The sequence below is a fragment of the Diabrotica virgifera genome, chromosome 4 (assembly GCF_917563875.1).
Source record: "Diabrotica virgifera virgifera chromosome 4, PGI_DIABVI_V3a".
Classification (NCBI taxonomy): Eukaryota; Metazoa; Arthropoda; class Insecta; order Coleoptera; family Chrysomelidae; genus Diabrotica; species Diabrotica virgifera.
In genome coordinates, this window is record NC_065446.1 from 47,106,530 (window position 1) to 47,130,825 (window position 24,296).

Below are 24,296 nucleotides of genomic sequence, written 5' to 3' on the forward strand. Positions count from 1 at the left end.
TTTTTAATTTGACGAAGAAAATTTATTCTTCATAAAAAGCTCTTCATGTTCTAAGATTTATGATGCAACCATCATATATAAAATTTTATTAATTTTATACGAGGTATATAAAAAAAATTAATTTCGATCAAGAGTAAACTACCTTTATAGTTCATAACATTTAAATTAGAATGATATAATTGCACATTAAAACATAATTATTAATTCTAAACTACTTTTCATAATAGCAATTTTCCATATTATGAATTAAAATACGTAAATAAACAAAGTTTTCGTTATGATAATGCTCGCATTTTCAGCTTGTTACATAATAATGTTCAGTTTTGTATAAAAATGAGATTTCCAAAATTTCACGCTTCAAAAACTCATAATAACTTAGAAGTACAAATTTAAAGTCTTCTTTATTTTAAAATAGTTCAAACGACCCGTGACGTCACAGAGTTTAACTATGTCGTTCCGTTTATGGTTATATTTACGTATACTCTTCTTCTTCTTCTTCTTCTTCTTCTTCTTCTTCTTCTTCTTCTTCTTCTTCTTCTTCTTCTTTTTCTTTTTCTTTTTCTTTTTCTTTTTCTTCTTCTTCTTCTTCTTCTTCTTCTTCTTCTTCTTCTTCTTCTTCTTCTTCTTCTTCTTCTTCTTTAGTTTATTGGCCTCCACCTACTTGGGTATTTGCCCAGCTCGTCGTAGGGGAATAAAGGTAAAATATTTATATTCTAGTGACATTTATCGTATGTCGTTGTAATAATATATAGCAATTTGTTGAGATTGGAGTTTGATACAGTTTTTGAAGGAAAGGAAAGAAGGTTTACTATTGAAAATAAAACCATTTTTTAAAAGTACAAATTTTCTATGAATAGTTCAAACGATCAAAAACACTTTTAACATCACATAACTGTATTTTTTGCTGACGTTTATAATGTCTAATTTAAAATTATATATTATACAATTGGTGTAGAATGTAAACATACAGTCGTCTTTAGGGGCCAAACGAAAGACAAACAAAACTTTTTTATCTTTGATACAGGTTCTAAATTATGTTCTGTTGTGATTTATACCATTTTTTTCGAATTTAAAATTTTATATTATTTTGTATTTTGACAACGAAACCCGATTTGGGCTTCGAAACGTTATTAAAATTTTATGCAAGATCCCTATAGGATTTCCCTATAGTTTCCTAAGTGATTTATAAATCACAACAGAACATAATTTAGAACCTGTATCAAAGATAAAAAAGTTTTGTTTGTCTTTCGTTTGGCCCCTAAAGACGACTAAACATTCAACTTATACCAGTCACCCCAAAACGCGTCCTGACGTCACCGGGTTGTATGTTTACATTCTACACCAATTGTATATATAATTTTAAATTAGACATTATAAACGTCAGTAAAAAAATACAGTTATGTGACGTTAAAAGTGATTTTGATCGTTTGAACTATTCATAGAAAATGTGTACTTTTACAAAATGGTTTTATTTTCAATAGTAAAACTTCTTTCCTTTCCTTCAAAAACTGTATCAAACTCCAATCTCAACAATTAGAATATAAATATTTTTCCTTTATTCCCCGACGACGAGCTGGGCAAATACCCAAGTAGGTGGAGGCCAATAAACTAAAGAAGAAGAAGAAGAATATACGTAAATATAACCATAAACGAAACCACATACTTAAACTCTGTGACGTCACTGGTCGTTTGAACTATTTTAAAATAAAGAAGACTTTAAATTTGTACTTCTATGTGATTCTAAGTTTTTAAATCGTGAAATTTTGGAAATCTTATTTTTATACAAAACTGAACATTATTATGTAATAAAAAAAAATGTGCAAGTTCCCTATTGTCAATTATAATCAACTGAGGATTATCGTGATATGAAAACTTTAAAAAGTCTACCTACAATAGTAGCATTACCAAGTTTTTTTTTGCAAAATTACAATAACAATGAAATGTGCGTGCCAATTTTCATCATTTTCCAAAGGGAAATCAATCTTGCGTTAATAAGCAAAACATGTACACTCCGCTATTATTAAAATCCTTAGAGACTTATATCCGGCATGTAGAGATATAAACACTTCAAAGCCTCAAAAGCCAGTCAATAAAGTGCAAATGTGCATACAGCATGTATTTCCAGGAATGCAACAGTCGCAGACAGTGGGTGTGAAACAGTGTACAATGGGAAAACTATTGACGGATTTGACCGATATTGGACAAAATGTTATTTTACAATTACAATACTTTAGACTATTGTTTTTTGTTACAGTATAGTGACAGTGGACCCCCCTATAATCCGAAAAACGTTTTGAAGGATGAGGTGGGATTATCAAATTTGTCGAATTCCTATACTTCCTGTCTCTATAGACCAGAATCCTATAAGACACTGTATAGTCCGGAATTTTTGAAAGAAAGTACTGCCACAAAATTTATAGTATTCATTTGACTCTCGACCTTAAAACATCAATACGAATTAGGCGAAAGTTTATAGTGTGATAAGAAACGGGCTCCGGCCTCGTTTTTACCGTCATTATCGTGTATCAAGTGGATATACTATTTATAAAGTATTTAAAAATTAAAATATTCGGTTTTAACAGTTAAAATGAGTGTTCCTTTTTACACTGCTACTGTTAATGGTCAACCTATACATGTTCAATATCAGCAACAGCAAATTCAACCAGAATACCCAAATGTCCTTTTTCCACAAAATTTACAACCAAATTCAACACAAATTTTAAACAACACACCAACAACTATATATTATGTTCCTAACCAAACAGTATCACAATCTTCCTAAAACTGTCAATATAATCCTAAAATAAATCCCACATTAGCTACACCTCAAAATGAAGCTTCTGATTCTATTAAGATGACACATACATTACAAAGTGAAGAATGTCCAGGAGAAATCAGCGAAATTGAGTCATCGGACATCCACGAATGGCAAACTGTACAACACAGTAACAAAAAACGTAAAATAAATCCCCCGACACCAATAGAAAACGAAGACACGGTAATAACCAGCAATAAATTTCAGGTTCTACAAAATGACAACGATAAAGACAACAATAACAGTACAGAAAATATCAACGAAACTCCGGCAATATCTAAACCCCCACCAATTTTAATATATGGTGTTACTGACTACAATAAAATGGTTAAGAACCTATCGGAAGTAACAACAGCAGAGACATACTATTGCACAGCATTACACAACCACACAATAAAAATAAATTCCCGGGACCTAAATACCGAAAACTGCTAAGACACCTAAACAGCAAAAAATTGTGCATCATACGTACCAAATGAAAGAGGATAGAGCATACACAGTTGTAATTCGTAATCTACATCATACAGTGCCCATTAATATAATAAAAAGTGAAATAGAAAAACATGGGCATTTAGTTCGCAATATTGTAAATATAAAACACAGAGTAAGTAAGAACCCTCTAATGATGTTCTACGTCGATATAGAACCTAATCAAAATAATAAAAAAATATATGAAATTCAATTTATAAACAACGCGCAAATAGTTATGGAGCCACCGTATAAAAAGAATAATATTGTCCAGTGTACTAGATGCCAATAATTGTATGGGCACTCTAAGACATACTGTCAAATGTGGAGGTAACCATATGTCAGCCGATTGTAAAAAACCTAGGGACACACCCTGCCTTATGCGCTCTCGGCAATGGAGCACACACCGCAAATTACAAAGGATGCATGGTATATAAAGGGTTAATTAGCAGTAGAAACAGGGCAAGAGGAGTATCATGGCACACTCCAACGCACAATCAAGTGCAATATAACAGAAATAATGTACAGAATAATACGAACTCAAGCAATCAAGATCACGCGACTTACACACAAACAACAGGTGGAACAAATGTAAATAATGTACATAACAATACGACCTCATACAAGCAAAATCACGCAACTTACGCTCAAATAACAAGTGGAGCACATGTAAGCAATACAAACAGCGACATTGGAGAGATGATGAAGAGTTTCCTTAACGAATTTCAAGCTATGTTTTCACAACTAATAAATCAAAATAGCGTGATCTTAAACATGCTTTCCACAGTAATAAATAAATTCAGTAATGGAAATTAAGTCACTACGAGTTGCACAATGGAATGCCAACGGCCTAGGCAACCATAAAACAGAAGTTATTAACTTTCTTCAACATAACAAAATTGATGTTCTACTCGTATCGGAAACTCACTTCACTGACAGAGCGATGTTCAAGATCCCTAATTCTTCTATTTACAACACCAACCATCCTGATGGCACAGCACACGGTGGCGCTGCTATTATTGTACGGAACACCATAGCACACTATGAGGAAACAATGTATCAGACGGAAAAAATACAATCTGCAGTAATCTGTATCAGTTCACAACCATGGTCCTTTGACATTGGGCCAATGTACAGCCCTCCAAGGCATAATATCGCCACAGTAGAATATGAAGACTTCTTTAAAAATCTATCAAAAAAATTCTTAATTGGAAGTGACTGGAATGCCAAGCATACAGACTGGGGGTCGAGACTATGTACGACAAAGGGAAAAAATCTCAGACGAGCCATAGCTAACACAAACAGCTCTTACTTAACTACGGGGCAACCCACCTACTGGCCAACAGATCCAAACAAAATCCCAAATCTACTTCTTCTTCAAGTGCCATCTTCGTTCCGAAGGTTGGCGATCATCAGGGCTATACGTATTTTCGAAACTGCTGACCGAAACAATTCGTTGTTGCTACAGCTATACCATTCCCGTAGATTCTTTAGCCAGGAGTTTCGTCTTCTTCCTATGGACCTTTTTCCTGCTATCTTCCCCTGCATAATTATTCGAAGCAGTTCATATCTTTCGCCTCTTGTAATGTGTCGCAAGTATTGCAGTTTTCGTTTTTTGATCGTAAATATGACTTCCTTTTCTTTATTCATTCTTCTCAAGACCTCGACGTTTGTGACTCTCTCCGTCCATGATATTCTCAAGATTCAGCGATGCATCCACAGTTCAAATGTCTCTAATTTTTTGATATCAACCTTTTTCAGCGTCCATGACTCCATTCCGTAGAACAGCACAGAAAGTACGTAACATCTCATCAGGCGAAGTTTCATTTCAAGGCTCAAATCTCTTCCAGAACACTCTCTTTATTTTAGTGAATATGGATCTGGCTTTTTCTATTCTTATTTTGATTTCTGCTGAGTTATCGTTGTCTTCATTTATTAAAGTGCCTAAATATTTGTATTTGCTCGATCGATAATTTCATTGTGTAAATATAAATTTTGGACATTTCGTGTTGATTTCGATATTACCATAGTTTTCTTTATGTTCAAAGATAGTCCATATTCTTCGCTGCAGTCTGCTATATTATTCACCCATGTCTGTAGCCCTTCACGTGTTTCTGCGATCAGAACGGTGTCGTCGGCAAATCTCAGATTGTTTAATCAAACACCATTTATTTTAATCTACTAGATTTTAACCAAATCTACTAGACTTCTTTATCCTCCATTGCATGACCTTAAATTATTTTGACATACAAACATCCTGGGATCTGTCCACTGACCATACCCCCATAATTGTCACACTATCTACGCAAATTATAAAACGTCCGAATATCCCTAAGTTGACAACATCAAAGACCAACTGGAATGTATTCGAGTCTTACATAAATGAAAATATAAATTTAAATATAAGATTAAAGCAACCAAATGATATCGATAATGCTGTGCTTCTTCTAACCCAAACTATACATGCAGCCGCTGAAATAGCTACACCCCTTCAGAATGACAAACAACCAAGTAACACAAACATACCCGTTTATATAAAACGTCTTGTTGCGCAAAAAAGAAGAGCTAGGCGCATATGGCAAAAAAGTCGCAATCCTATAGATAAAAATGAATACAATAGATTAACACGGCAACTTAAAACTGCTCTACAAGACGCGAGGAATGATACATTTGAACTATTCATTAACAGCCTATCAAAACAAGACCACAGCATCTGGAAAGCAACGAAATCATTCAAGAGGCCTACACAGCACATATCACCTCTGAGGAAAGCCGATGGAAGCTGGGGAAAAACTGAACAACAAAAGGCATCAATCTTTGCTGAACATCTCTCACGCGTTTTTAGTGCACCTGAACTTAATAACAATAATGACGAAGAACAAGTTAAAAACTTCTTAGACAAGCCATGCCCAATGATGCTACCAATCAAATGCTTTACTCATAATAATGTGAAAGAACAAATTTCTAGATGCAATAACTAAAAAGCACCAGGCTTCGACATGATCACCGGGCTTATATTAAAAAAATTACCCAGAGAAGCAATTGTCCTACTAACAATGATATACAGGGTGTCCCGAAAATATTGGTCATAAATTATGCCACACATTCTGGGGTCAAAAATAGTTCAATTGAACCTAACTTACCTTAGTACAAATGTACTCACAAAAAAAGTTACAGCCCTTTGAAGTTACAAAATGAAAATCGATTTTTTTCAATATATCGAAAACTATTAGAGATTTTTTACTGAAAATGGACATGTATCATTCTTATGGTAGGACCATCTTAAAACAAAATTATAGTGAAATTTGTCCACCCCATAAAAAATTTATGGGGATTTTGTTCCCTTAAACCCCCCCAAACTTTTGTGTACGTTCCAATTAATTCATTGTTGTGGTACCATTAGTTAAACACAACGTTTTTAAAACTTTTTTGCCTCTTAGTATTTTTTCGATAAGCCAGTTTTTATCGAGATGCGGCTTCTTTTTCAATATATTTACGTAAAAATTTCATGGGGGTTTTGTTCCTTTAAACCCCCCAAATGTTTGTGTACGTTCCAATTAAACTATTATTGTGGTAACATTAGTTAAACACAGTGTTTTTAAAACTTTTGCCTCTTAGTCTTTTGTTCATAAGTCACCTTTTATCGAGATGTAGCTTCTTTTTCAAAATATACCTAAAAATGTAAATTATAAATAAATTTTCAGATTATTAACAGGTCTCTAGAACCGTACTTATACATATACAAATATGTGGTGGATTCGACAAATATTCAAAATATCTCGATAAACACTGGCTTATCAAAAAAGTACTAAGAGACAAAAAAGTTTTAAAAATAATGTGTTTAACTAATGGTGCCACAATAATAATTTAATTGGAACGTACACAAAAGTTTGGGGGAGTTTAAGGGAACAAAACCCCCATAAAATTTTTATGGGGTGCACAAATTTTACTTAAATTTTTTTTAAGATGTTGCTGCCGTAAAAATGCCGCATGTCCATTTTCAATAAAAAATCTCTGAGAGTTTTCGATATATGAAAAAAGAATCGATTTTCAATTTGTAACTTCAAAGGGCTGTAACTTTTTTTGTGTGCACTATTGTATATAGGTAAGTGAGGTTCAATCAACCTATTTTTGACCCCAGAATCTGTGGTATAATTTATGACCAATCTTTTCGGGACACCCTGTATAATAGTATCATAAGATTAACGTACTACCCGATTAATTGGAAGTTCGCACAAATAATTATGATTAGTAAACCAAATAAACCACCAAATATTACTACCTCATATAGACCAATCAGCTTACTTCCAATAATGTCAAAAATCTTAGAAAGACTTCTGCTCCAAAGAATCTCATAAGGCATCGAAATTGATTCAGTGATCCCAACACATCAGTTTGGTTTCAGCGAAGCCCATTCAACTCTACAACAATGTCATAGGATTGTTAAAACATTAATGTATGCCTCGAAGAAAAAAAATTGCACTGCTGCCTTCCTAGATATAGAACAAGCCTTCGACGGTGTTTGGTATGACGGCCTCCTGTATAAACTTAAGTCATCCTTTCTCACTCCTCACTATCTACTCTTAAAATCATACCTCACAGAACGTCACTTTTAAGTCAGATTCCTTACAGAAACCTCTCATTACTATCCCATAAAATCCTCTGTCCCTAAAAGAAGTGTCCTGTGTCCCATCCTGTACCTCATATACACTGCTGATATCCCAACAACAAATACGACCACAGCAGCCATGTTCGCAGATGACACCGCCAAAATATCCGTCGATGATGACCCCCCAAGTAGCATCAGGAAACCTTCAAATACACTTGAATCTACTACAAGACTGGATGAATAGATAGAAAATCACAGTTAACCATACTAAGTCTAATCAAATTACATTCACCAACAGGAACATCGTATGTCCGAGAATCACACTGAACAACATATTACTACCAGTAAAAACAAAAGTCAAATACCTGGGAATGACACTTAACCAAAAGCTCACTTGGAAAGCACACATCTTGGCAAAAAAAAATTCAAATCAACATGAAAATACGTCAAATGAATTGGCTAATAGGCAGAAAATCACAGCTGTCTACAGATAATAAACTTCTCTTGTATAAGTGCATATTAAAGCCTATATGGACATATGAAGTGCAATTATGGGGCTGTGCCAAGCCTTCTAATACCAAAATCATTCAGAGAATTGAATCCAAAATACTCAGAATTATTTTCATCGACCCCTGTTACGTTAGTAACAAAACACTGCATGACGACTCTGGTATACCGTTCGTTGAAAACGAAATCAGCAGACTAACCAGAAATTATTTAGAACATCTGCCAGCCCACCCCAACGAGGAAGCAAGACAACTACATCTCCAACCAGAAGTCAGACGAAGATTGAAAACACATTGGCCAACAGATTTTATTCTTTAATCTCAACTTTAATTTTAATTTTCATTTCAATTTTACTTTCAAATTATAATCAAACATTAATTTATTTAATTTGTTAGTGTTAGTATTGGGAGTGTTGCCATATCAACTATTGCCAAAACATTACAGAAATAAAGCTACTGTGAATTAAAAAACGGGACGCACTTCGACCCAAATTGTCCTAGAATAACTTCTTGTGTCTTTATATTTGTGAAAAATGCAAGTTTTGCAAATGCGAAAAAGATTTTCCTGTAAGCAATGGTTCATAAGTTCTTTTAAATGTTTGTAAGCAAAAAATCGACATGTTTTTACAAAATGATTTTGCAATATTTAAAATTATTTTTCTTCATTTTTGTTAATAATATTTTTTCCTATTTCCTTCTATTATATCCCTTTTTCTTATACCTTTCTTTATATTTCATTCCTTTAGTGGCAGATGTGGTTAATGTACAAAAATTCTAGTCACCATCCACCATTAAGAAGACTCAAAATACAGTGACCTAAAGAGTTAGGTTAAATGATGTGAACCGACACCGGCCAGCAACATCCACAAATATGCAAATTCGTCACATAATTCTATAGTGCAGATAGTATATTTATTATAAATAGGTACTAAAAAAAAAATAATTAAATACTGTTGTGGACTTCTATTTCCCGTTACCAGTTCCGTGTGTATAAATACGAACCATTATAAAAACGTATAAAAAGTTTTACCTCAAACTTTACTAAACTTAAAATAAATTAGGAAAATAAGTATCGCAGGTTTTCTCATGTCATGTTGGTATAATAAAAAATCTAAAATGTAAATTTGTTTGTTGGAGTTTCCAATATAAATAAAATCAATTTCTAAGTCGTGATATAAAATTATTTCTTTAAAGTAAGTTTGTTCGAAAAATTTAATATTGATAGAAAATCTCAGATTGAGCGTTGAGCGACTGAAGATTAAGTAGTTGTAGGTTATTGATAGAGTATTGAAGCAATCTTAGTGACTTTTTCGCAAGAACTCAATTTACATTTAGATGTTGAAAAAGTAGGAAAAACAGAAAATAAAATATATGTTGGTTAATAAGACGGTAACTAAACTTTCGGGATAAGTTTAATACACTGCCCGCCAGAGAAAATTGGTCACTCACAAAAACTTGAGATTTGCCAGTTTTTTTATTTTTTAGAATACTTAGTACAACAAGTCGAATCACTTTTAGCTGGATCAAAGAACAATCTGACCCCAAAAAAATAAAGGAAGGATGAAAATTTGGGAATAGGTAGCTGAAATTGTCTATTATTATTATATAAGAAAAAGTTTACAATTTTACATCCCCTCCATTTTACAAAAATGGAGGGGAATACTCCCCTTTCGAAGATGAAAAAAAATGCATTCAAAATAAGATGGGAATTGGATAAAATGACTAATTCTAAACAACTTTTTTTCTATAGAGTTTTTTCACTAAGTCAATACTTTTCGAGTTATTTGCGAGTGAATATGTTCATGTTTAACAAAATAAAACATATTTTTGGACGGTTTTTCTGAGATAACTCAAAAAGTAAGTATTTTAGCGAAAAAAATATTCTTAGTAAAAATATAGCCAATAAAAAATTTAAAAAATGGTGTATACATGAGGTCTGTAGACCCAGTAGAAGCAGAGTTGCAGCTAATGAAAAGTTGGTTCTTCTTCTTCAAATTCCAAATCGAATATTTCAATGTGAAATAACCCCAAAACGGAAAACTTTTAGGAGAAAATTCATTTTACCTTTTTTATAGTGTTCAAAAAAAAAGGTTTATTTTTGTTTTTAAAAAACTTGTAACATTCAAAGTAAGTAAATTACGCTCAAAATATTGTTGGTCGCTTTTATTTTTTGGTAAAAAAAATCGCGAAAATCACCCCCTAATTAGCAACACATATATATTTTAACATTACCACTTTACAAGTTATTTTGTCTATGTATTATTTATATGATCTGCAAGTTTCATCGGTTCAAAATGCTTCGTTTTAAAAAAGCTGTAATTAAAATGGCTTGAGCGAGTAACTAATCACAAGTTTAGGCAAATTTTGAATAGCCATAGTATAACCAATTTTTGTCTAACAAGAAAACCAAAAATCAAAAATATTCAGAAAAGCAAAAAGTACATTTTATTACTTTTTGAGATTTTTGGTATTCCTAATTGTTTTTAAGTTAATTCCATAAACAATTACGATTTTTTTCAAAATTAAAAAAAATGTTTTATTTTAAACCCAATTTTTTTCAAAACTGAGAACTTTGAACCAATGAAACTTATAGATAATATAAACAATATATAAGTAAAATAACTTATAAAGCGGTAACGATTAATTTTATTTGAGAAGCTAATTAAGGGAAGATTTTCGCCATTTTTTTACCAAAAAATAAAAGGGACCAACAATATTTTGAGCGTAACTCACTTACTTTTAATGTCAGAAGTTTTTTTTAGAAACAAAAATAATCCATTTTTTAAACACTTTAAAAAGAGGTAATGAATTATCCCCGAAAAGTGCTCCGTTTTTTGGTTATTTCACATTGAAATGTTCGATTTGGAATTTGACGAAGAAGAACCTACATTTCATTAGCTACAACTCTGCCTCTACTGGGTCTGCAGACCTCACGCATACACCATTTTTTCGATTTTTTATAAGCTATATTTTTACTAAGAATATTTTTTTCGCTAAAATACTTTTTGAGTTATCTCCGAAAAACCGTCCAAAAACATTTTTTTTGGTTAAAAATGAGAACACATTCACTCGCAAATAACTCGAAAATTATTTAGGTCTGGATCCCGCGTACCAAAAAAAAGTTGATTAATAGCAAGCTGAAAATTTGTTAATAGCTTAAGGGTCTCTAGTCGGACAAACTTTGATATATTGGAACACTGGAACAGGGGAAGTTTTATTTGTGGAACAGGTTAAAAATTTGGAACGTCAGACTACGAAAACGTCAGATGTATTTTGTCCGACAGAACTTCCAATTGATTGGTTACTCTTTCATTAAACTCTCATGAAAAAATCGGACTGCTATTACTAACCAACATGATTCCTGTCATTTGACATGTTCTTCGTGTTCCACTCATTAAAATGCCCAGTCGGTGATAGACACCAGTCTGATTTTTGCATGAGATTTTAATGAAAGGGCAACAAATCAATTGGAAGTTCTGTCCGACAAAATACATCTGACGTTTTCGTAGTCTGATGTTCCAAATTTTTAACCTGTTCCACAATTAAAACTTCCCCTGTTTTAGTGTTTCAATATATCAAAGTTTGTCCGACTAGACACCCTTAAGCTATTAACAAATTTTCAGCTTGCTATTACTTATTTTCAACGTAAGTATAGTTTTCACCCCCGTTTTTCACCCCGTATTTTCCAATTTTTGTAAAATGTAGGGGATGTAGAATTGTAAACTTTTTCTTATATAATAATAGAAAATTTCAAATACTTATTCCCAAATTTTCATCTTTCCTTTATTTTTTTGGAGGTTTTCGTAAAATTTTGCGTTCCCTGATGGGGCTATTTTTGGCAAGAACCAAGGTGAAAATAAAGCTAAACATGAAGTGGACAAAATATAACACACAAGACGACGCGCGACGGGTGGGATATACAAAATCTCTATTTACATGAGAAATAACAAGAATACCAATCAAGAAATCATTATTTTCAGTTAGATCCGGAGTCCTACAGGGCAGTGTTATTTTTGTGAAACGTAATCAACTTGGTATCAAATTACACAATATATACTGGCTAATTGGTCACAAATTATCACTTACAATAAATAATAAAGTACTTGCCTACAAAGCAATCATGAATCCAATATGGAACTATGAAGTCCAGCTTTGGAGTACTTCATCAACTGCGCAACTTTAACATTGAAATCTTGGAGAGGTTCCAGTCAAAGTTTCTTCGAATTATGACAAATACCCCATGGTATATTACAAATAATATTATAAGATACGACCTATAATAATCGCAAGCTGCAGTACTTGGGACATACAATGAGAAATCAAAGCAGATACGAGCTACTCCAATGCATTTTGCAAGGTAAAATTGAAGGAAAAAGGGCGCCAGGATGAAGAAGGATATCCTGGCTTGCTAACCTGAGAGCATGATATAAAAATACCTCAACACAACTATTCCGTATAGCAACCAAAAAAATCATCATGGCAAGAATGATCACCAACGTTCGGAACGGACAGGCACCCTACGAAGAAGAAGTTGCATGAGTATGGTTATGTGGTTGTCAAATGACAACACCATAACCATATATTATTGAAGTTATACTCCTTTAGGCGCGATTGGGAAAAATGTCGAGTGAATTTTTATAAAAAAGACAGTATGAAGTACGCGTAGACAGACAGTATGAAGTTAGTTGCTGAATATTTCAAGTTACGTATAGCGGTATGCTTTAATTACTATTTTTGCTAATTTTAATTTTAATATTTTATCTCAAAAACGAAACAACGTTAGTCATTCGAAATGCACATTCAAATAAAAATGTTAAGAAAGACATGGCTTTACCCTGTCACCATCTGTTTTCTCACCCACATAAATTATTACCATATCAGACCATTATGTCAACAACTCACTTAATGCATTCGAAATTGTTTTCTTAAAACTGCAAAAGTATTTATTGATCATCTGGCCAGAGAAAAAGGAACACAAACATATTATCGTTTGTGGTTTTCTTCTTTAGTAACAACTCAGCAGGCAAACGCATCGGACCACACCCAACGACCCTTCTTCCGATTGTCTTAAGTGAAACACATTTTTGTGCAACAATAAAATAAATATTTACCGTTCGTTTTATTACATTCATTTCAATTAATTTCAGCAACACACCTACCGGAATATACGTATGTATCAGTGTAAATAAGGTGTGAAAGAAATATGTTATTTAGTAAATATATTTATTATAATTTTTGTATCTTTGGATTTGTCTTCATCGGGAATAGGATAATAAGGATTAAAATATGAGGAAAAGAAGATTAAAACGCAATCTTAATATTATTTGTACAATCTGTTAAAATATTTAATTTTGGTAGATATCAATTTTACTGCCATAGCACACTGGATACACGGAACATACACGGTTGTCGCCCGATAACTATAGTCAAACAGTGTTTAACGTGGTTATGTTTTGAATGGGTACCGCTTAGGAAAATCATGTTGCCTTGCCTTACTTTTTTTTTTAATTTTTAGTATTGTTTTAATAAAATTTTTTGGAAAGTAGTAAGTATTAAAATTAGCTTAATATTTAAACAAAACACAAATAAACTGTTTAAAATATATTTATTTCGTTGAAATCATATAATAGAAGTATAACTTCCTACTTGCGTACAAAGTACGCAGACATTTTTTTACTTTAATAAATAATAAAGTTTACTACTTCATTAAGGGAACGGTGATTATTTTGTTAATGTTATACCAATACTTTGGATAGCAAAATCAGATTTATTTTATATACACAAATTTAATTATATACATAATTTGCCAAACTAGATTTAATTTTAATGTAAATCCTTTAATATTCATGATCCTTTGATGTTAGTTTTACAATGCAGCTATTGCTCTCAATTGGATTAAAATATATTTAGTAAAACTGATAGTATACCAGTAAAAATGAGTTGTAATTAATAGGGAACTTGCATAAAATTTTAAATTCGAAAAAAATGTTATAAATCACAACAGAACATAATTTAAAACATGTATCAAACATTAAAAAGCTATTTGTATAACAAGGGAGGAAAGTGCTACTTTTCCTCCCGAGAATGAAGTTTACTGCCCGACGCGTAGCGGAGGGAGGAAAAGGCACTTTACTCCCATGTTATACATATGGTTTTTCCACCTTCCTCAAATAACAAATCATTTTTTTATTTTTACTTAATTTATTTATGTATCTAACCAACAAAATTTATTAGAACTAAAACTAACAAGTAGGTACAATACAACTGTCAACTGTCAAATATAAGTCAAATTATTAATGTAAACATTGTTAAATCGAATAACAATTTACTGTTTTTTACCATTCTGCAAAATACAAAGTGTTGTTAAATAAACGTTAAAATGTATAGGTACTTACGTAATAGAAAATAGATATTGTACAGGGCGTCAATAAGTTATATTTCATGAATGAAGTACCATGACGTCACTTTTACTTTTCCTCCCTAGGGAGGAAAAGTAAAACTTTGCTCCCTACAATCAGGTCCGGAAAAGTATACTTTCGGTAGAGGTAGGTGGAAAAAGTTTTGTTTGGTTTTCGTTTGGCCCCTAAAGACGATTAAAAATTCAGATTATAGCAGCCAGCCAAAACGCGTCGTGACGTCATTAGGCTATATGTTTACATTCTGAACCAACAAAGTAAACAAAATTGTATATAATTTTAAATTAGACATTATAAACGTCGGTAGAAAATGCAGTTATGTGACGTTACAAGTGTTTTTGATCATTTGAACTATTCATAGAAAATTTGTAATTTTACAAAATGGTTCTATTTTCCATAGTAAACCTTCTTTCCTTTCCTTCAATAACTATATTAAACTCCAATCTTAACAAACTGGTATATATTATTACAATGACATACGATAAATATCATTAGAATATAAATATTTTTTCTTTATTCCGCGACGACGAGCTGGCCAAATACCCAAGTAGGTGGAGGCCTATAAACTAAAGAAGAAGCAGAATAATATACCTAAATATAACCATAAACGGAACCATATAGTTAAACTATGTGACGTCATGGGTCATTTGAGCTATTTTAAAATACAGAAGACTTTAAATTTGTACTTATAAGTTATTATGAGTTTTTGAAGCGTGAAATTTTGGAAATCTCATTTTTATACAAAACTGAACATTATTATGTAATAAAAAAAGTGCAAGTTCCCTATTAACAGTTATCTACTAATACAGGTGGGTGGCTTTGTCGTTGTCGTGAAAGGTCGAGTTATGTCAATATGCAACATTGTAAAATTTACTAAAAATTTTCCATGGCAACCTATTTATTTATAGCAATTTTTAAAACGATAGAGAACATACAATTTTTAATTCGAAAAAGATGCTATAAATCACAACAACGCATAATTTAAAATATATATATATATATATATATATATATATATATATATATATATATATATATATATATATATATATATATATATATATATATATATATAATATTTACCTAACTGCTTTATATATACAGAGAGAGTCTGTAAAGTGGAATAAATTCAATATCTCAAATACTAATTGTTTTTTTGGAAAATGCTCAGACCCGTCGATTAGTATTTCAAATTGTCCTTTTTGACATTCAATAATAATGTATACAGGGTGTCCCAATTTAGAGATATGACGTCATCGTCGATTTTCTTAAATGGCAACACTGTCATTTTGATAGCTAATTTGATAGGGTTTGTAAAGTTATACATAACTGCAAAATATCAAATTTTTATTCTCTACCATTTACAAGATAATAGAAAATAACAAAGTTATATCTGTAATTTGGAATATATTCAATAATTAAAATACTAACTGTTTTTTTGAAAAATGCTCAGACCCGTCGATTAGTATATCAAATTGTCCTTTTTGACATATAATAATAATGTATACAGGGTGTCCCAATTTAGAGATATGACGTCATCGTTGATTTTCTTAAATGGCAACACTGTCATTTTGATAGCTATTTTGATAGGGTGTGTAAAGTTATACACAACTGCAAAATTTCAAATTTGTATTCTCTACCATTTAGATGGTAATAAAAAATAACAAAGTTATGAAGAACAAGAAGTACTCAACTAATAATTGAATTTAATTATTTCAATAAATTAAGCAAAAACTCATAATGTTGCCCTCAATTATTGTCAAATTGTCAATGGGCAACGTTATGAGCATTTGCTTAATTGAAATAAATAAATCCAATTATTATTTGATTACTTCTTGTTCTTCATAACTTTGTGATTTTTTATTATCTTGTAAATGGTAGGGAATAAAATTTTGAAATTTTTCAGATGTGTATAACTTTACACACGCTATCAAAATAGCTATCAAAATGATAGTGTTGCCATTTAAGAAAATCAACGATGACGTCATATCTCTAAATTGGGACACCCTGTATACATTATTATTATATGTCAAAAATGACAATTTGATATACTAATCGACGTGTCTGAGCATTTTTCAAAAAAACAGTTAGTATCTTAATTATTGAATATATTCCAAATTACAGATATAACTTTGTTATTTTCTATTATCTTGTAAATGGTAGAGAATAAAAATTTGATATTTTGCAGTTATGTATAACTTTACAAACCCTATCAAATTAGCTATCAAAATGACAGTGTTGCCATTTAAGAAAATCGACGATGACGTCATATCTCTAAATTGGGACACCCTGTATACATTATTATTGAATGTCAAAAAGGACAATTTGAAATACTAATCGACGGGTCTGAGCATTTTCCAAAAAAACAATTAGTATTTGAGATATTGAATTTATTCCACTTTACAGACTCTCTCTGTATATATATATATATATATATATATATATATATATATATATATATATATATATATATATATATATATATATATATATATATATATATATCAAAGAAAAAACGTTGTTTTTGTCTTTCGTTTGGCTCCTAAAGACGATTAAAATCGAGAGAAAATTCAAATTATAGCGGCCAGCCCAAAACGCGCTTTAATTGGTCTCGTGACGTCATATCATTTTCATGTTTAAACTTAGCTCCAATAATTCACGTGTTATATTCATTTACTTGTTGTAATTATTTTATGGTGTATTTTAGTTTTATAAATCTTTAGATAGTTGCTGTGAACTATATATTTCATAATATTTGAGTGTTTCGGTTAAGACATTTTTTTTAAATGACCGAAGAGGGTTTTCTTAAGGGTAGTCTGATGACTCACCCATTGTAAATATGTTTATGGTGGCCAGGTGCCCACATATTTTCAAAAAATGAAAATTGTTCACAGAATTGATATTATGTATTAAATTATTATTTTTATAAAAAATCAATGGGAAAATTCCAATACTTGGCTGTATACCATAGTTTAAAAAACTCATACAGAAGTAAAAACTTCGCGATGTATTCTGGTATAAAATCGTGTATTTAAAAACTATCTAAAATGTCATGGATTGCAAAACGTTTTCGTTCTAATACAGAACATCATCAGTGCATTCTGCCGAGTAGTTTGAAACTAGCACACTGTATATAGTGGTAACCCCATAATATATGGTTTACATAATATAATTTAGTAAAATTTTATGACTACAAGTCGATGTTGATAGATATAATGGAACACATGCTAAAAGGGCACCATGCTTCCCTGCTCGAAGATGCTAGGTACTTGCCAATTCAATGGGCACAGACCAAGTGGAGCAACTAGCAGTTTACGATTACGATTTACGTTTACGCAGTAAACGATTTTATACCAGAATACATCTCGAAGTTTTTACTTCTGTATGAGTCTTTTATTATTTTTATCTTTTAAATCTATTCCATACATTCTGTATTCAAATGATTTATGGGCCATTCCACGAACATACGCCTATTTTGGATTACTTCGACAACGAATATTTTACTGTGCAATATAAGAAGTACGAAAGTAAATGGCGCTAATAATTATTCCAATAAACAACAATGTAATTTGCAATTTACTTTCGTTCTTCTTATTTTGCACAGTAAAATATTCGTTGTCGAAGTAATCCAAAACAGGCGTATGTTCGTGGAATAGGGTATACGTTCTTTTTGTTCTAAATGCACTTGATTTATTAAAAAATACTATTTAGCAGACAACATATATTACATTAAAACAACATATACTTACATTAGAATTAGCTTCGCATCCATGAAGACCTTGATAATGAATTAAAATATCTTTAATGTCGTTTGTAACTACTTTATTAAACTCCGCTTCTTATCGACTGGTAATCTAATAAATATTTTATTGTAGTCCATGTGGTGAGACCGCTCCCGTCTAGTATGGTATAACTAGACCCAAACCCAGACATCCAAAGTGAAAGTTATCCTCCAACACCAAATTGTTCTATATGGTCCACATAATGTTCAGAAAAAAGTCACACCATTTTGAGCGTCGGGTTTGGGGGGAGAGGGGGGAGAATTCGATAAATTCGTAGTTTTTTACGTTTTTTGTCAATATTTCTAAAACTATGCGGTTTAGCATGAACAACCTTCTATACAAAAATGTTCTACATTAAATTTGAAATAAAAAAGGTCCTACGCATAATCCTTCTAAAATGAACGGTTCAAAAGGTACGGAAGTATTATAGTATAATTGGTCCAAAAAAAGGCCTAACCCAGACATCCAAAGTAAAAGGTTTCCTTCAACACCAAATTGTTCTATATGGTCCACGTATTGTTTAGTAAAAAGTTACACCATTTTGAGCGTCCGGTTTGGGGGGGAGATGGGGGAAAATTCGGTAAATTAGTAGTTTTTTTGAAGTTTTTCGTCAATATTTCTAAAACTATGCTTTAGCCTAAACAATTTTCTATACAGAAATGTTCTACGTGAAATTTAAAATAAAAAAGGTCCTATACATAATTGTCATAAAATCAACGGTTCCAGAGTTACGGAGGGTAAAAGTGGAGGTTTTCGATACTTTTTATATTCTTTGGGCAATCTATAGAAATTTTCTTTAACAGGATTGTGTTTTTTAAATAAAATTTGCTATTTCAGTGCCGATGTTATGTTAGTGATAAGCTCTTGAAGAAACGTCAACCTCACCACCCAAGATCATCATCAAATGCCCAGATAATATAAAAAGTATCGAAAACCTCCACTTTTCACCCTCTGTAACTCTGGAACCGTTAATTTTATAACAATTACGTATAGGACCTTTTTTGTTTTAAATTTTGTGTAGAACATTTTTTTATAGACATTGTTTACGCTAAAGCATAGCTATAGAAATATTGACGAAAAACGTAAAAAAACTACTAATTTACCGACTTCTCCCCCATCTCCCCCACAAACCGGACGCTCAAAATGGTGTAACTTTTTTCTGAACAATATGTGGACCATATAGAACAATTATGTTATATGTACCTCCATATTTCAGGCAGAGATTTTTGCAATCTTGCAGTGTGCAAGAGAAAGCAACCTGAGGGCATTCGAACTGCAGCGGGTTAACATATGCACAGATAGCCAAGCAGCCATTGGGGCTCTTATAAGCCCTAAGGTGAACTCTAGGCTGGTGTGGGAATGTCGACAAGAACTTGATAGACTGGCACAACATAACAGTGTTATACTGGTATGGGTTCCAGGTCATCGGGGCATATACGGCAATGAAAGAGCTGATGCACTTGCCAAGAGAGCATCAGCTACAAAATACCTGGGTCCAGAGCCGGCCGTGGGAGTGCCAAAAAGCACCGTCCGCGAACGAAAAAAAGCCTGGATCCGAAGCCAACACAACTCATACTGGGAGAGTGTACCCGGTCAAACACATGGCAAGATGTATATCGGACGGACATGTGCTAGTAGAGCTGAGTTACTGCTGAAAACAAGCAGGAATCAGCTCAGAGTCATAACAGGTTTCCTCACTGGACATGCGCCAGTTAAGGGTCACCTGCATACAATGGGGCTGTTTCATGGAGACTTGAGCTGCAGACTCTGTAACAGAGAGCCTGAAACAGTCAACCATATTTTGCATGACTGTGAGGCATTGGATCGGAGGCGGCAAACACTTTTCGGAGACATCGAAATGACTCCAAATTTATATGGCACCCACCCACTAGACCTGTACAAGCTGGTACAGGGTTCTAGAATTCTGGAATGGGTTTCATAAACAATGGAAGATGTACAATAAGCCAAGTGGCTGCAGTACAACCGGTTCACAACAGACGGCTTTCAGGAAAAAAAATATAGAACAATTTGGTGTTGTAGGAAAACTTTTACTTTAGATGTCTGGGTTAGGCATTTTTGGACCAATTATATTATACTACCTCCGTAACTTTGGAAACGTTCATTTTAGAAGGATTATGCATAGGATCTTTTTTATTGAAAATTTAATGTAGAACATTTTTGTATAAAAGATTATTCATGCTAAACCGCAGAGTTTTAGAAATATTGACGAAAAACCTAAAAAACTACGAATTTGCCGATTTCTCCCCCTCACCCCCCAAACCCGACGCTCAAAATGGTGTGACTTTTTTCTGAACATTATGTGGACCATATAAAACAATTTGGTGTTGGAGGATAACTTTCACTTTGGATGTCTGGGTTATGCCATTATTTGGATCAATTATATCATACTAGTCTGAAAAAAATTTCTGATTCGGTTTCTTTGTGGATTCCTATTCAAAAATGTCCCCTTTAAACAAATCTGAAGGGTGCCGGGCGGAATTTTTGGGCAGAAATTGTTTAAACAATTTTTTTAAACAATTACAAAAGATCAGGTTTTTTGCCCTTAAACATATATTTTTAGAAATAAAAAAAACCCATTGTTTTCATTCTGGTGGGATGTAGAGTAGCATTGTGTTGCTTTATATGCCATTAGAGTGAAAACTTAGACTTCTATATATTTTTAGATTTTTTGGGTCAATCTAAACAAGTAAGGTATCTTGTAATTTTTCTCAGAAATTGATAGTTTTGGAGTTATAGGCGATTTAAAATCTGAAAAATGCGAAAATTCGCATTTTCGAGGCTTAAAAACTCATATTTAAATTAGTATTTTTGAGGTTGCCAGATACTTTGTTGCCGGTGCGGCGCGCTCCATTTAAAAAATCTCCTATTTTCATCCGAAAAATATTTGTTCTAGATTGTTTGGGACATTCTAAATAAAATAAGTTTCTTAACATTTTTCTCAAAAGTTAATAGTTTTTAAGTTATAAGCGATTGAAATCCGAAAAATGACAAAAAACGCATTTTCGGATTTTAAATCGCTTATAACTTTTAAACTATTAACTTTTGAGAAAAATGTCAAGAAACTTATTTTATTTAGAATATCCTAGAGAATCTATAAAAAAATATTTTTCGGAGCAAAATAGGAGATTTTTTAAACGGAGCGCGCCCCACCGGCAAAAAAATCGGATAAACGCGCATATTTAACAATTAAAAAACAACGGTATAAATTAAAGTTAGACGCGACAACTCTTCGGAATCTGGAAGCTGAATATTTAGTCTTTAATTTAAGTATATGGTAACCTCAAAAATACTAATATGAATATGAGTTTTTAAGTCTCGAATACGGGTATTTTCGCATTTTTCAGATTTTAAATCGCCTATAACTCGAAAACTGTTAACTTTTGAGAAAATTTACAAGATACCTTTCTTGTTCAGAATCACCGACAAACCTGAAAAATATATGTTCCGTAGCAAAAAAAAACGTGATCTTTTGTATTTGTTAAAAAAAAAATGTTTAAACAATTTCTGCCCAAAAATTCCGCCCGGCACCCTTCAAATTTGTTTAAAGGGGACATTTTTGAATAGGAATCCACAAATAAACCGCATCAGAAATTTTTCCAGACGGGAGCGGTCTCACCACATGGATTATTGGGGGTTTCAATGGTTTTAATTTAAGAGAATGGTATTAAACAACACTTTCATAGTGTTTCCTTTTATTTTCCATAGTAGACAACAGACACACAGACACAATTCCACACAGACACAATTCAATACTATCTCTTCGAAAACTGTGTTAGACTCCAAAGTAACCAAAATTGTATGTAGTTTTAAATGAGACGTTAGAAATGATCTTTTGAACTTTTTAGATCGTTTGAAATTATTTGAATACGTAGGAGATTTTAAATTTGTACTTCTAAGTTACTATGAGGTTTTAAGTCGTGAAATTTTGGAAATCTCATTTTTAAACCAAACTGAACATTATTATATAATGAAACAAAAATGTGCAAGTTCCTTATTACACTCCTGTCCAAAAAAACCTGGACACCTTAAAAATGAGTCTTTTTTGATGTCGCGAATCTCATAAACCTGTTGTCCGATTTTAGTGATTTTTTTAATATGTTATAGCCTTATTCTCTAAGAATATGGAAGTAGTAATAGTGTTGCTGAACATGTAAATGTCATTGTATACCGGGTGTAACAATATTACTGTGTTTTTTCCTGAAAGTTCGTAACACCCTGTGGAATATTCTAGCATTTAAAAAATATTGAAATTAAAATTCGATTGTAGCCTTAGCTTTTCTTATCATTCTGCTTTTTAACTCATTCACTTATGTTGGATAATAAAAAAGTTAGGTACTTTGACAACTAGCCATGTTCTTCATCAATACAGGATGTTTCTAAATAAGTGCGACAAACTTTAAGGGTTATTTCTGCATGAAAAAATAATGACAGTTTGCTTTATAAACATATATCCGCAAATGCTTCGTTTCCGAGATACGGGATGTTGAATTTTTCTTACAAACAGATGATTTATTTACTGCTCTAAAACCGGTTGAGATGTGCAAATGAAATTTGGTAGGTTTTAAGAGGTAGTTATTTCACATTTTTTGACATACAACTAAAAATTTTATATTCGCCATTGGCGTGCATACAGGTAATATGACCGGGTAATATGACCCGTATGCACGCCAGTGGTGAATATAAATTACATAACTGTAGTCAAAAAATGCGCAATGACTGCCTCTTAAAACCCACCAAATTTCATTTGCATATCTCAACCGGTTTTAGAGCAATAAATAAATCGTCAGTGTGTAAGAAAAAATTGAACACCCGGTATCTCGGAAACGAAGCATTTGCAGACATATGTTCATAAATTAAACGGTCATTATTTTTTCATGCAGAATTACCCCTTTAAGTTTGTCGCACTTATTTAGAAACACCCTATATTGATGAAGAACGTGGCTACTTGTCAAAGTACCTAACTTTTTCATTATCCAACACAAGTGAATGAGTCAAAAAGCAGAATGTTAAGAGAGGCTACGGCTACAACTGAGTTTTAATTTCAATATTTTTTAAATGCTGGAATATTCCGCACGGTGTTACGAACTTTAAGGAAAAAACACAGTAATATTGTTACACCCGGTATACAATGACATTTACATGTTCAACAACACTATTACTACATCCATATTCTTAGAGAATAAGGCTATAACATATTTAAAAATCACTAAAATCATACAACGGGTTTATGTGATTCTAGACATCAAAAATGACCCATTTTTAAGGTGTCCAGTTTTTTTTGGCCAGGAGTGTATAAATAATTACTGGTTATTTTAAGACGAAAGTTATTCTTCTGATTTTTCCGCAAAATGCTAACTTTAGGTGTAAACTGCAAATATACAACAATTATAAATGTTAAACAAAAGCCAATTTTAGCGTTTTTCAAGATCATTTTTCAGTTAGTTAGACATGGGATTTAAAAACAAAAACATAAGATGAAAGCTTACAGTGGCGTACCGATAGATCAGCGGGCCCTGGTTCCAGTTGAGATGCGGGCCCGCCTGTCCAATAAAAACACACATTGTATATCAAAAGTTTTTAATTCACATTAAATATAAATCATCATAATATAAAATATATCATATATTTATAAAAACTCAAGCTAATTTTGTCCATTTACTCACGGTTTTTGCTGTAGAT